This window comes from Aegilops tauschii, chromosome 2, assembly GCF_002575655.3.
Source record: "Aegilops tauschii subsp. strangulata cultivar AL8/78 chromosome 2, Aet v6.0, whole genome shotgun sequence".
NCBI lineage: Eukaryota > Viridiplantae > Streptophyta > Magnoliopsida > Poales > Poaceae > Aegilops > Aegilops tauschii.
In genome coordinates this window covers 30,250,619-30,264,567 of record NC_053036.3, presented here as the reverse complement: position 1 = coordinate 30,264,567, position 13,949 = coordinate 30,250,619, and positions in this window count along the sequence as shown.

Sequence of the window (13,949 nt, the reverse complement as noted above, 5' to 3'; positions counted from 1 at the left end):
TGATGAGTACTTTCTGGTTAGCTGTGGCTCCTATTTTTCTTATTGTTTGCTAATAAGTGTGATGAATCTGGATACTATTATGATCAATGAGATCATCTCGGGTGCCTCGACGTCCACGGTATCCAAGATAACCTCATTTGATTGCCTCGACGTCGACGGTATCCAACATAACCTCATTTCATCATCTACGGTGCCTCGACGTCGACGGTATCCAAGATAACCTCATTTGATCATCTAGGGTGCCTCGATGTCGACGGTATCCAAGATTACCTCATTTGATCATCTAGGGTGCGTCGACGTCGACGGTATCCAACATAACCTCGTTTCATCATGTAGGGTGCCTCGGCGCTGACGGTATCCAACATAACCTCGTTTCATCATCTGGGTGCCTCGACGTCGACGGTATCCAAGATAACCTCATTTGATCATCTAGGGTGCGTCGACAGCGACGGTATCCAACATAACCTCGTTTCATCATCTAGGGTGCCTCGACGTCGATGGTATCCAACATAACCTCGTTTCATCATCCAGGGTGCCTCAACATCGACGGTATCCAACTTAACCTCATTTCATCATCTAGGGTGCCACGACGTCGACGGTATCCAAGATAACCTCATTTCATCATCTAGGGTGCCTCGACGTCGACGGTATCCAACATAACCTCATTTGATCATCTAGGGTGCCTCGACGTCGACGGTATCCAACATAACCTCATTTCATCATCTAGGGTGCCAAATGTGATACCAAATGTGATAACAAACCAAATAAGTCACTAACATAGTTAACATCATAAATACTTCAAATACTTCAAACTGCCACTGGTTCACACATAGTTAACATCATGACACCATAGTTAACATCATACTTAACAACATAGTTAACATCATGACACCATGGTTCAAAGCTTACAAGACATAGTTCAAGGCTACACCCTACTTCAAATACTACAAACTGCCATTGGTTCACACATTACAAGCCATAGTTCAATGCTTGAAACTTAAGATAATGACCCACATGGTCAGATTACAAATCACTCTTCACACAAATATCCTTGATGTCCTTCAGCTTTCTCTTGTTCTTGTCACTAGCTTTGACAAGATCAGCAATGTGAAACTCCAAATTCCTCCTCTCAGTGCTCAACTTTTCCTTCTCCTTCAAATGAGCAAACTTCAGATTCCTAATCACATTACCTTGGGCAACATGAATGCTCTTCAACTGCTCAACCTTTTCCTTCAGTTCTGTGTTCTCAGCATCCATTGCACCCAGCTGTTCCTTCAAATCTGACATTTTGTTGTCCAAAGGAGGAGTGATCTCCTCATGTTCACCTTGTTGGACTTCATTTTCCTTGGGAATATTGTCCTGGTTATGAAGTAGGTTGTTCAAATCCTCAACAAGCTTCTCATAAGTCTCCTATAGCTTGTTCTTCTCTGATGTGAGATTGTGGACAAGTGATGAATGTTCCAGACATGCCATCCTATTAGCACGCTAGCAATCCTCATACATAAGCCATAGTTTGTGAAGAGCATTCTGCACCTGTTGTGGCCACTCCTCATCTACCCACTAAACAACACCACAACTGCTTGCTTCCTGCAAAACAACAAGTACAAATTCATTTACTTCATTTTTTTACTTCACTTCAATTCAGTTCAATTCAAAACAACTATAGTATACTGCACATGCACATTCAGCTCAATTCTGAATTTATATCTGAATTTTTAAGAGCATAGTACACTGAATTTACTTCATTTATACCTTAATTTTTAACAGCACAGTACAATTCAGTTCAATTCATTTACTTCATTTATATCTATGAACAATGCACATCACACTATACTATACTATAGTATGGTGCATGACAGTACATTTAACTAAACTCCTATATGAACAGTGAACATGAACAATGAACCGTGAATATGAACAATTTATATTTTCTTCACAAAATAAGCAAACTACAGATTTTTGCTAGCACTCACATCAAGTCCACAAGCAATGAACCTCCTCCCAGTGCTAATCCCTTCGAAGCAAACATGCCTCTTCGCCGGCTGGCCATGCTCACACATCACCATCACATCATTGTCAACACCAGAGTACTTCGGGTCCTCGATTGTAGCCGGGATCTAGATCAACAAAAGAAACGCACAAAATTCATCTCACGAGTTCAAATCGAGCAGGAAAAACAAAATCCCCAAATCGAAACTCTAGCTCAAAGAACCACATGGAAACACTAGATATCACTGACCTTGATAGGGGAGCCGCTTGAAGACTACTCGTAGCCCGATTCCTCGCTGGTGTCGCTCCACGAAACCATGACGGACGGCGGCGAGCTGGCTTCTCACCGACGGCGACCAGGGCTAGGGAGAGAGAGTTGAGACAGAGGAGAGGGGCGAGAGAGAGGGGGGCGGGGGATCTGTCTAGCGAGCACCGACAGGACCGACCGGCGCGGCGTCTTGACTGTTTTGGTCCAAATGGCGCCGTTTGCCTGGCCGTCATGCCACGTCGGCGTTTTTGGGGCCCACCTGTCGGAAAAGAGATCAAACGAGGCTAAACGGTTGTTCAGTGTTTTTGCAATGAGTTAAGAGATTTTACGTTTTTTCTGCAACGGATTAACGAGTTGGTAGTTTCCTGCAAACCTAGCCACAAATGTAATGGTTTCTTGCAATTGACTCGCTAGTGGGTGGCACAAGGCCTGGACCCGGAATATGGAATGTTTTGACGGGAAAAGTAGTGAAGAATCGTGCTGAATCAGTCTCCTGTTACTCGTCTGCTCTTTGCTACTACTGAGCAGGGACACAATCAGAAGCTGCACGACGAGGCCGGGGCTGCAACAAGTCTGCAATAAGGATGGCACGAGAGGAGGATGGCACGACTCTCTGCTAAGATATCTCTCAATTGGCATTGTATTGTTTTTCGATAAAATGTGATTTTAGTATCTTATAAAATGTTTTTTTAAACAAGGCGAAAGACTTGTCATTTCCATTGATTAAGAAGAAGAGAATTGCCCGGTTAATTAACAGGAAACCGGGCTAAAACCAATACAACCCAATCCATATGATATGGGCACCACCGGCCAACCTAGCCACCAACATGAAATACAGAGCTGCAAAGAAGAAAAACATCCACCGAGAAGTCGAAGGCGTCATCGTCATCACCGGTTGCCTCGAACGGGAGACTCCCACTTCACCATAGAGCTCCATCATCGAAGCCAAACTGCAAACAGCTGCAGAAATTATGGTGGCACATGCCAATGGGTGACCACACGCGCGCAGGCAACCAACAGCTCCGACTTTGACGACGAGCGGTGCAAGTGAAATATGCAGGACTTGCGCCGAATGTGCTGCAAACGACCAACGAGTGTCTGTCATCGTTACCACCTGGACTCTCCAATGCAGCTCCGACTTCAAAACAACCAAGCAACCATAGAAGAGCACCTCGCACACACCGGGAAGAACCAACTATTGAAGCCCATGCCATGACTCAAGCTCCTCGCGACGCCATCATCGTTGCCAAACAGAAACCAGCGCCCCACCTCAGCAGACCATGCAGCGAAGATGCCGCCCATCCACAGCGAAGATGCCGCCATCCTCCGATCTTCCAGTCGTAGCCGGCTCCGAGATGATGCCCCCAAGGAGGAGAAAGACGTGGATACGCCTCCATCGCCCGATCTAGCGGACCTGAGGTTTCCCTCCGGAGCCAAAGCCATGTGGAGGAGGAGGAGTACACCTCCACGGCGACACTTCCAAGAAAGATCACGGCACCCGCGGGGGCCGCCGTCACCGGTTGCGAAGAAGACCGGAGCAAGGATTTCTCCCGGAGATGACCACCTACAGCCACCGACCGCCGCCCATCAACCACCACCTGCCGAGGCCGACCTCAACCTGCCACGGGATCCCACGATCCACCATGACCAGACATGCACCAACCCCCTGGCCGTAGCCGTCGTCCACCACTGCAGCACCACCGCGACCACCACCACCGCAACCACCAAAGCCGCAATGCGAAGTGCAACGCCCAGATCGAGGGGCTAGCTCACACCAGATCTAGATCGAAGCCGCACGAATGGAGCAGCAGAGCAGACGAGCAGCTCCTCCACCTGCAGCGCACCTCGCGCTCGAGAGCAGCATAGCCGCCATGCCCAGCCGGTGACTGCTCCCACCGCAGTCGCGCCCAGCCGTCGATCCGCTCCCCACGCGCGCATCTAGGAGCCGAGCACCGCTGCACGCACACACGCCGTCCACGCCGGAGCCCGGACCGAGGCCGCCCCCCGGTGTCCCATCCGCCGCCCGCAGCCAACGCCAGCGCCGCATGCCGTCCGCCATCCGTCACCCGCCGCTGCAAGCTCCCCCTCACGAGCAACGCCACTTGAAGAAGAGGTCCCGCCACTGCCGGATGCACGCGGGCTTTGCCCGGCGGAGCTCACCGGCGACGGCGAGGGGAGGGGAGCGAGGAGGGGGCACGGTGGAAGGGGCCTGAGTCGTCGCCCGTGTCGCCCCGGGGAGGGAGCGACGCAAGGGCCCTGTTTTGTGTTTTATATTTTGAAAAATTTAGCATCAAGCAAATACAACGCATCATGATGCATGACACCCAGCCTTTGCATAACTACAGTACACATAGTACATAGTCAAGGTCTACTGTTTTGATCGGGTCAGTGCTTTATTCCGTAATAGCGCTCGTGGTATTAATTAGTTGACTGGCCAAAGGAGGATCAGTTTTCCTTGTGTGTTCCTGTCCCTCCCCCTTTCACTTTCCCTTCGGCATGGGCGAGCGCACATCTGCGGCGGTGAGGCCGTGTTCTAGGATGGTGAACATGAACTAGGAGCTTCAGGGCTGCTGCCAACACAAAAAGCCTGTATTCAGGAGAACAAATAGGAAGACTATCAGTTTTCTTTAAAAAAAATCAGAGCCAAATATTTCTGTTATCCATTGATTAAGAAGACATACAGAGGTTAGCAAACAAGTGACATATTACAAAGGGGTCTTTACTCTCTCAAAACCATTATACTCAAATGTTTAGTACCCGCAGTGAGCCAAAGCTTTGCCTCCTTCTTTATCTGTTGCAAGAGGATCATGGGCAATGCAGATTTATTGTGGAAGATCCTAGTATTCCTCTCATTCCAAATTGTCTTTATTGTGAAAGATCCTAGTATTCCTCTCATTCCAAATTGTCCAAGAGACTAGCATGGTTAAACAGGCCATCGCTTTCTATTAGGCTTCATCTCTTTGGACATGCCGTTCAACCAATGTTTACTGGATAGACCCGTAACCCGTCTTGACGTGTCAATGCAATGAATGTCCAACTACTACTTGACCATCCACCATAGCCTCAAAGTGAACTGGTATTTGAAGAAGAGATGTGCCGCTGATTCGCCTTGTGGCTTGCAAAGAGGGCAAAGTCCGCAATTTGGCCAATCCCGCATGGCCAACCGGTATGCAGTCAACACCCTATTTTGAATAGACAACCAAGGGAAAAACTTAATCTTCGCGGGGCGCGAGAGAGGGGGGAAGGGGCAAACTTTCCTTACGGTCATGTCCATCTCCACGCGAGTTGAATCAAGGAATTGTGCATGGTACGTTGAGGAAGTGGAGTACTCCCCATTGCTAGTATGCTTGCAAAACATTCACACACAAAAAGTATGCTTGCAAAATATGCCATCCTCAATGTTGTCGTTTAGGTGGATGTCCTTAAGTTGCGCCCAAAGCACCAACATTGACACAAATGCTCCATGTGGGGGTTGGCGTGCAATACACGTTGGAAATCAACTCGTCTCTGATCTATGCGTAGCAAGCCTTCTCATCTTTCAGTCTTGATTTCTTCACCGACGAGGGGTGGCGTAGCGGCTGGTGTTGCTTGATGACGACAAGATAGTTGTCGACAGCCGTGGTGTCGCGCGCATGATTTTTTTGGTACTGGAATTTTTAATTCATTTTACATGGTGTGCCGCGACATACGGGGCATGAAGCACCTCCATGGGAGCCCTGCGGATGGGGCTAGGTACGATTCTACCACCATTGGCTGCTGCTTGATCTCGGTCGGTCGCTTTGTTCCCCTATCTCATTCACCACTACTACCGCTCAAGACTCTCATTTCCTCTCCCTTGTCCACCACCTCAGTGGAGATCTATTTGGGGTGAGGGTATGGATCGAAACACAGGTTGGGGGTGTGTAGTGGAGAAGTGTGCGGATGGCGACACAATCAAGGTGGAGAGGTCGATGAAGATATTTTCCTGCTTCCCAAATGGGAAGGAGATGATCAAGGAGGTGAGTGGGATAACCGTAGATGCGAATAAGGAGGAGATTCTCGCATGTTTGGGGGCCAGGATTTGATCCCGATGGATATTCTAATTTGGGCGGTGGAGGAGGTGGAATGTGCAGTTCTAGTACAAGTGTACAACGCGTTTGACGGGCTTCGTATCGACCACAAAGTGGGGACTTCGGAATCCGACGATGGGTGAAGTGGTGCTTCTGTTAGGAGATGTAGTAGAAAACAAAAAAATCATCCTACAATCACAGTCCAGGAAAACTATGAAGATGCATAAGAGGTTTAGATCGGATCGTTACCAACTTTGATTTGCAGCTAAATAAGAGTTGGTGTAGATCATCGATGAAGTCCATCAAACCGTTCACGAACGAGCCCTCGAACCGAAGACCGAAAGTATGACATCTCTACATATTGCAATAGTATAGGCTTCACAATCCGACAGAGCTAATCATCGCCGGAGAATTAGAGGGAGAAGAAGAGAACCACACATGGATTCTCTATTATGACGATTAGAGAGATCTAGGTCTAGCTCTAATTAGATCAACTCCAATTTAGAACTAGAACTAGATAACTAGAGGAGGCTCCAAAGCTTGTATGTTTAATTGTGGCCAAAACCTCTAGTATATATAGGTTGGAGAGCAGAGGGGGGCGCCACAAGGGGAAGAGAGGCTCCTCCCCCTTGTGTCGGCCCTAGAGGTGGAGGAGTCCCCCTCCTCCTCCAATTTTCCCCCCTCTAACTTTTCATACAAGTTAAGGGGCGCCCCACTTTGTTATTGGGCCCTAGGGCCCAATAACTGTCCACCACTTGGCCTTTGTATTATTTCTTGCCCCTTGATATTATATTAATTATAAAGCCTTCCAATCAACATTAGAATCTTTTATTATTAATTTAACATCTTCGGAAACATTTTCCACCTATATATCAATTCTTGGTATTACCCGATAAACACTGAAACTCTTCTGGTAACTCCGAAACGCTTCCAATTTCTCTCGAAGTTATTTCTAATATTAATGAAACTATTTCAGAAATATTTTATCATCACTCTTACATCAATAACACTCAACATATCGTGATTCCCTTAAGCTTGTGACCCTGTAGGTTCGGTAAAACATAGACATGACAAAAGAAACCTTTTTCAGTGACCAATAGCGATACCGTGTACATCCATATTGATCCCTATGAATACACGAATGACATTCAGGTGAACCTCAATTGGCAGCGGCTTTGTGGAGTGGTGGACTTTGTCGAGGGATGGCATCCTGGCGCACGACAAGAGGAAGCTAAATAGTGCTATCATGTCGCCTTGCTTGGTCCATTTGGAAAGAGCATAATAATAGAGTCTTTGAGGATAAATCAATCCTGATTGATAGCCTAGTCAACCTCATCAAGGGTGTTGCGTTTGAGTGGTTCAAGGCTGGGGTCAAATTTTTTGAATCCCTGGCTGAGTAGCATGGGTTGTTGCTGTTTGATATGGTTGTTTGCTCTGAATATGTGGATTGCAATCACCTTTTTGCTGGTTGTTTAATCGCCGGCTTTGGCTGGAAAACTGCTCTTCCTTCTTCGGTTGCTATTCTTGCACGATAAATGGGCAAACCTCTGAACCATCCTAGTTGTTAGTTTGGTAGTGGTTGTTGGTTGCTGATGGGAGCTTTGTCTTTCTTTGTTACTGTGATTTTTGTTGCTGGGTCCAGGCTCCATTGTTGTTCCTTAGGTTACATGTGTTTAGATGTTGAGAGTTCTTTGTTGTTCAGGTTCAGTTTTGGTCATCTAGACTATGCAGGGGTTTTCCCCTATTTATCTTCTATCTATAAATTTCACATGCAGTTCCTCTGCATGGTTCGAAAAAAATCACATTGCATTTAACTGTAACATGCACAAATTTTCATGTCGAGAATTTGTTTTTGCTTGTGTATAAAACTATCACATAGTTTTAATCAAAGTACTGAATTAGTATTCTACATAATATTTAGAAACATATATCCAATTCCGCGGCAACGCGCGAGGTATAGTTTAAATGTTTGTACCCCATGAGCTTCATCTTTTTCGATTGAGAGTAGATTTTATTAACTCAAAATAAATCTTTTAGGGAATACAAACATAATGAGGACACACACAACATGTGCATGTCTAAGATAAAGACAATCCCACAAACACATATGCAAACAATTACGTCATACAAAGTCATCCAAGACCGAAGCTCCACCAATTATAAAGTCATCCAAGACCGAGGTGGAGGAAAAAGAAAAAGAACAACTCACAAGCAACCCTTGAGTTACAACAAAAATCATCCATACCAACCATCTCTTGTCACAAGGACAATGAGAAATATTTTCCACAACAACGCCTAGCAAGGGAATGACGCACGCCATTGTTGGACCTGACAATCGAAGGCCAGATAGTGGGGTTTCGCCCAAAAGTTCAAATTCGAGTAAACACCAAGCCATGCCTTCTAGAAGGTAATGCTGCCATTGCCACGCATAACCAACTAGGGTCAGACCTAGGGTTTCACCCCGGAGCTTGAGACCATGTTCTTGAGAGATACCACCAAATCAAGGTCATAATATGATGTCGCGTCTACTTTTCACAATCCCGGCAAGTACATGCATGCACGGTCCACATGTGAGATGCAACGAGATGTCGGATGTGGCCACCAATTTGGGCTTTGGGATGTCGTAAACATATTATGTAGTCTACAATATTTTTTCTCTGTGTATACCTAATAATTTACTAGAAACCACTATGAGGATATTTCTGAGATTTAAAGATGGACATGAAGATACATATACTATGGTCATGTGAGTGTCACAAATTAATCCGCAGAAGCATGCAATTTTTTGTATTCTTATTCTCGTGGTTACGGGGATTGAGTTTATGTTATTTTATGGCACAGTGTATTGAGTAGAAGGAAACTAATGCAATTCCACTACAAAAATGGCTCAAATTTAGCACAGGGCATACACATTTTTCAATGACAGACACTACAACTTAACAGAAAATATACTATTATTTATATTGAGCATAATTATCATAATATCTAAAATAAATAATAACTACAACAGCCAGTTTTGTATAATAGCGAGTTATAAACATGTATAAAATTTTGATATAAAAGTTTCATTTATTTAGAATTGCCCGAGGGCATACATATTGCTTGGATTGTCCACAAATCATAGTTATTCAAGACAGACTAAACAATATGCATACACTATGCTAAATTCTTGATGAAGAAGTCATGGATTCCCAATTTTTTATGACACCATAAACAATATAAGCCTTCGGACCAATGTATGACCTTCTAATGTTTTTTAAAAACCTCACAACTATATTAATGCCCACATTTAGAATTTGGTATTCATGAAACGAAAATACAGATCCGTACTTAGCATCATCTCGCGGTTATTTCTCCCCAAAGGAGAGATAGTGCAGTCAATGTTTATGCTCAAATAAACTGAAAAAATGTTGCAAACCAACTCAACGAAAAATATTTCTAAAAATATATGAAAATTTATATCAACATGTATTATGGTTAAAATAAAGGAGTTGTGTTATCGGGATTTGTTTATTGAAATATAGGTGACCAATATGGTAAGTGCAACACTGGAAATCTCGTGAGAAGAGCCGCATACATGCTTTAGTAACTATTGTGAATGACACTTCAGACATGCATTTTCCAACGCCAAAAACACATCATGATAATACGTGATAACCAATCACAATTATATTGGTATGCAGATTGAAGACACAAACAAAAAGTTGTATTCACAAAAACATTGACAACCCGACTTGTTAAACTGAAACAAGTACACTGAAGCAAAGATAAATAACTTTTAAAAAACAGTAGGTTTATTAAGACTATTTACTTAAAAATGTAACCATATGTCTAATCAATGAAAGCAATGAAGTTAAAAGATGTATATAGTAATCGTCAATCTTAATTTTTTTTGTAGATAACTCGTTAAAATGGTACGACGAAATCAATAATCATCATGATGGCACTAACCTTACACTATGTCAGGGATTCAATAGATTCAACTGTGAGTTGTTCATCGTTATTCTTGCTTCTCTTCTTTCGCAAGCCCCGACACATTACCTTTGGTTCTCAACTCAATCTAGAAGCAAACTCAAGAACGCCTTGGACAATAACAAGTTGCCATTCAATCAGTGCTCCTCAAAATAGTCTAAAGTACCACTTTGAACATCTCTAGCAGTTTGGCAACATATGTAGTTATCATTAAAGTTCTTTCTACATATTGTTTGTCATGATGTATCATTATTTATTTCAGAAGATTTAGTAAATCAGACACATTTTGAACCTCCCTCCACCAACAATCTTTGTCGAACACTAAATTGGATCTCTTCACTAAGTTGGAAATAAAGTTATCTTCAACAAAACATTAAGTTTAAGAAGAAAACCTCTACAATCACTACTAGGTACTGCCATTAGTGGGCAAGGTATAATCTTGTCTCTTTCCCCTTCAATTTCTTATTTGTACGAACCAGAGTACTGATATGACCTAAACGTACCTATATTTTTTTGTAAGTATTCATTTCTTATTTCCATCATTCATGCAAAGTTTTCAAGGTATTTTGGACTAACATATTAATAAAGTTCCCAGGACCACTTCCTATGTTTTAGTGTTGAGATAATCAAGGAAAATAGGCAATTTGGACTTACAGGAAAAATCCAAAAAAATATGAGTATTATTTTTTAAGCACAAGAGAGCTACTAGGTCAAGTCCCATAACAGAGGATCCGCAAGGGGTCTAGGCACCTGAAACCCTAGGGCACCTCGGCTTACCATGGGCCCGTGGATGGCCACCGACGTTCCATGGCTATAGTGCCAAAAACATAGGTCGGGCCTGAAGCATAAGGGTTTTTAGTACTAAAAAACTTTCTCCTAAGTTGGATAAACGAGGTAATCAATCCGCAAAGCTCAACTAGAAGCTCAACGATCAAGCCTACACTCAACAAAGAAACTATAACTTGTGTCGCAACTTCTCTAGTGAGGTTGCCAATCTCTCTAGCTTTGCTGTTTACACAAGGATTAGCCATCGAGTGTTTGAAGTTGGTTAAAAGTGCATGTAATATTAAATTGCAAAATATTGAAGTGCAAGAAAATGCGGAAAATCTTTGTATTTATGAGGAAAAGTGAATTGTGTCCATAAGTTCACTAGTCTATTTCTCCAAATAACATATATATGGTAAAAAAATGTTTATCAATTAAATTGCAATTATAATGGAAAACCATATATGCCATGATTACATATAGGCATGACGTCCTTGTATTTGTAGACTGCTATCCAGCATGCAAATATGTCCTTAACGTATTTATAATTTGGAAGTTTGAATTCCACAATCTCATCATTGACTAGTTAAACGAGAAAGCAATGTACAACAAGCTAGTTAAAGATCAACCTACAAACTTAACCCAGCTAGTTAAAGATCAACCCATTTAAAGAAAGCAACGTACATCTCAAGCTACTTAAAGATCAACCGCTTCGAACATATACAGCAAGCTTTAATCAACCTACAAACTAGCAGGTCCAAGCAACTAGAATTTTCTAAGTATTCATCACGGCCTATCTCTTCTACAACCTTTTCAATCTCTCTATAGATAAAGTCTGCAAAATTATGTTAAATGCATATACCTAATTAGAACAAAGCAAGTATTTGAAGAACATAAGACAATTATAAGACAAATCTAAGTAAGGACATATGTAAAATGCATATATACCTAATTAGAACAAAGGGTGAGAAGCCGCACTCGTGTGAGATGTGTCATGTGCGCCGCGGTGGCGCCGCACACAGGAGGACCGAGAGGAAACGATGATTCTAGGGTTGGGGCGCTTCGGTTCTTGGTTTTGTTTCAGCAGAAGCTTAACAGGAATGCTCTAGAACTGGGCCGGGCAAAAAAATTCAAACCGGGCCAAATTATTTGGCCGAAAGGCCCCTATGTCGGGCCCTGGCGAGATGGCCGAAATTTGTTTTTTGGGGCGAAAATCAAAACTCTGCTTTGCAGTGGGCGATTTTGTTTTCTTGAAGCTCCAGCCCTACTTGTAGTCTTCGGTCGCTCCGCGAGCTAATCATAAGTTGGCTTTTAAGTTTTATGGCCTGTATGAGATCATTTATCATGTTGGCGAAGTGGCTTACAAGCTCGCCTTGCCTCCATCCAGCCGCATTCATCCGGCCTTCCACGTTTCACAGCTACGGAAAGTGTTGACCCCTGACTGTTAGGTACTTCCTCAGTTACCTTTCCTGATGTTCAGTTCCGGTTTCCCGAATAGGTCTTGCGGCAGTGTGTGGTTCGTCGTGACTCGGTTTCTCTAGTCCAAGTTTTGGTGAAATGGAATGATACACCAGTGGAAATGGCTATGTGGGAAGACAAGGACAACTGGAAGTGGAAATTTCCAAGAGACTAGCTTGGGTGCAAGCCGTTTCTAAAGAGAAGAAGGATTGTCAACAATCATGAGGATCAAGAGCCGCGCGAAGACGAGATTCAAACTGCTGGCAGGCCCGGACGCAAAGCCTCATCTTCTCTCTCGGCTGGTGGGCTTGAATGGGCCCAAGCGGGACACTAGTACTTAAGCGACTGAGTTTGGCATGAGAGGGCGGGTGGCGAGAGAAGGACTAGTTTGTATTTCCAATTTGATTTGTAGAAGAAGAACTCCTCCTTTCTCCCCATTCCTCTTGTAGCTCTAGAATTCATGTGTAATGGAGATTGATGCGTGATCGAGACCTAGGAATCTACTCCCCCCACAAAAATATACATTTTTGCTAAGTCTCAGGCGACTTAGACTTCGTTATGTCTCAGTCGATAATATCTTCCTTTGATTTTGCATAGAGATTCAGCATAGAGAAGGACTAGTTTTTCTTTTTTCTTCTTACAAACTATATCACTTGACTTAGACTTGGTTAAGTCTTAGTCGACTGAGACCTAGCCACACCTAAAAATATAAGAGCGTTTAGATCACTATTCTGGTGATCTACACACTCTTATATTTCTTTACAGCAGGAGTACAATATAAAAATAAATAAAATATGGAAATACTTTTCGTGATGGATCTAACTATACAAATTTGCTATCGTAAATATTGATATATTTTTCTCAAAACTTGGTCGAGCATACAGAAGTTTGACTTCAAAAGTGAAAAACTAATACATCTTATATTTCGAAACGACGATATAACATTGTGCCAGTGTTGGAGGCTTGGGGCTAGTGTTTGTATCCGGCCGTGTCACATTGCATGAGTTTGGGTCACAACTTGGTCGAGCATACAGAAGTTCGACTTCAGAAGTGAAACCTTATATTTCGAAACGACGATATATAACATTGCACCAGTGTTAGAGGCTTGGAGCTGGTGTTTGTATCCGGCCGTGTCACGTTGCATGAGTTTGGGTCACAACTTGGTCAAGCATACAGAAGTTTGACTTCATTTCGAAACGACGATATAACATTGTACCAGTGTTGGAGGCTTGGAGCTAGTGTTTGTATCCGTGTCACGTTGCATGAATTTGGGTCACAACTGCACAGACGGAGTTGGATGTAAGTATTCAAAGATTGCAGGTTTCCTTATTCTAGTCAAGAGTTGGAGTTGGCCACGCGAACAGAATCGTCTTATTCTCCTTTTGCTGTGTATATAAGGAGACGAGTCTCTTGTCGTTATAATCAACACGTCAGTGAAAGCTTTGTAG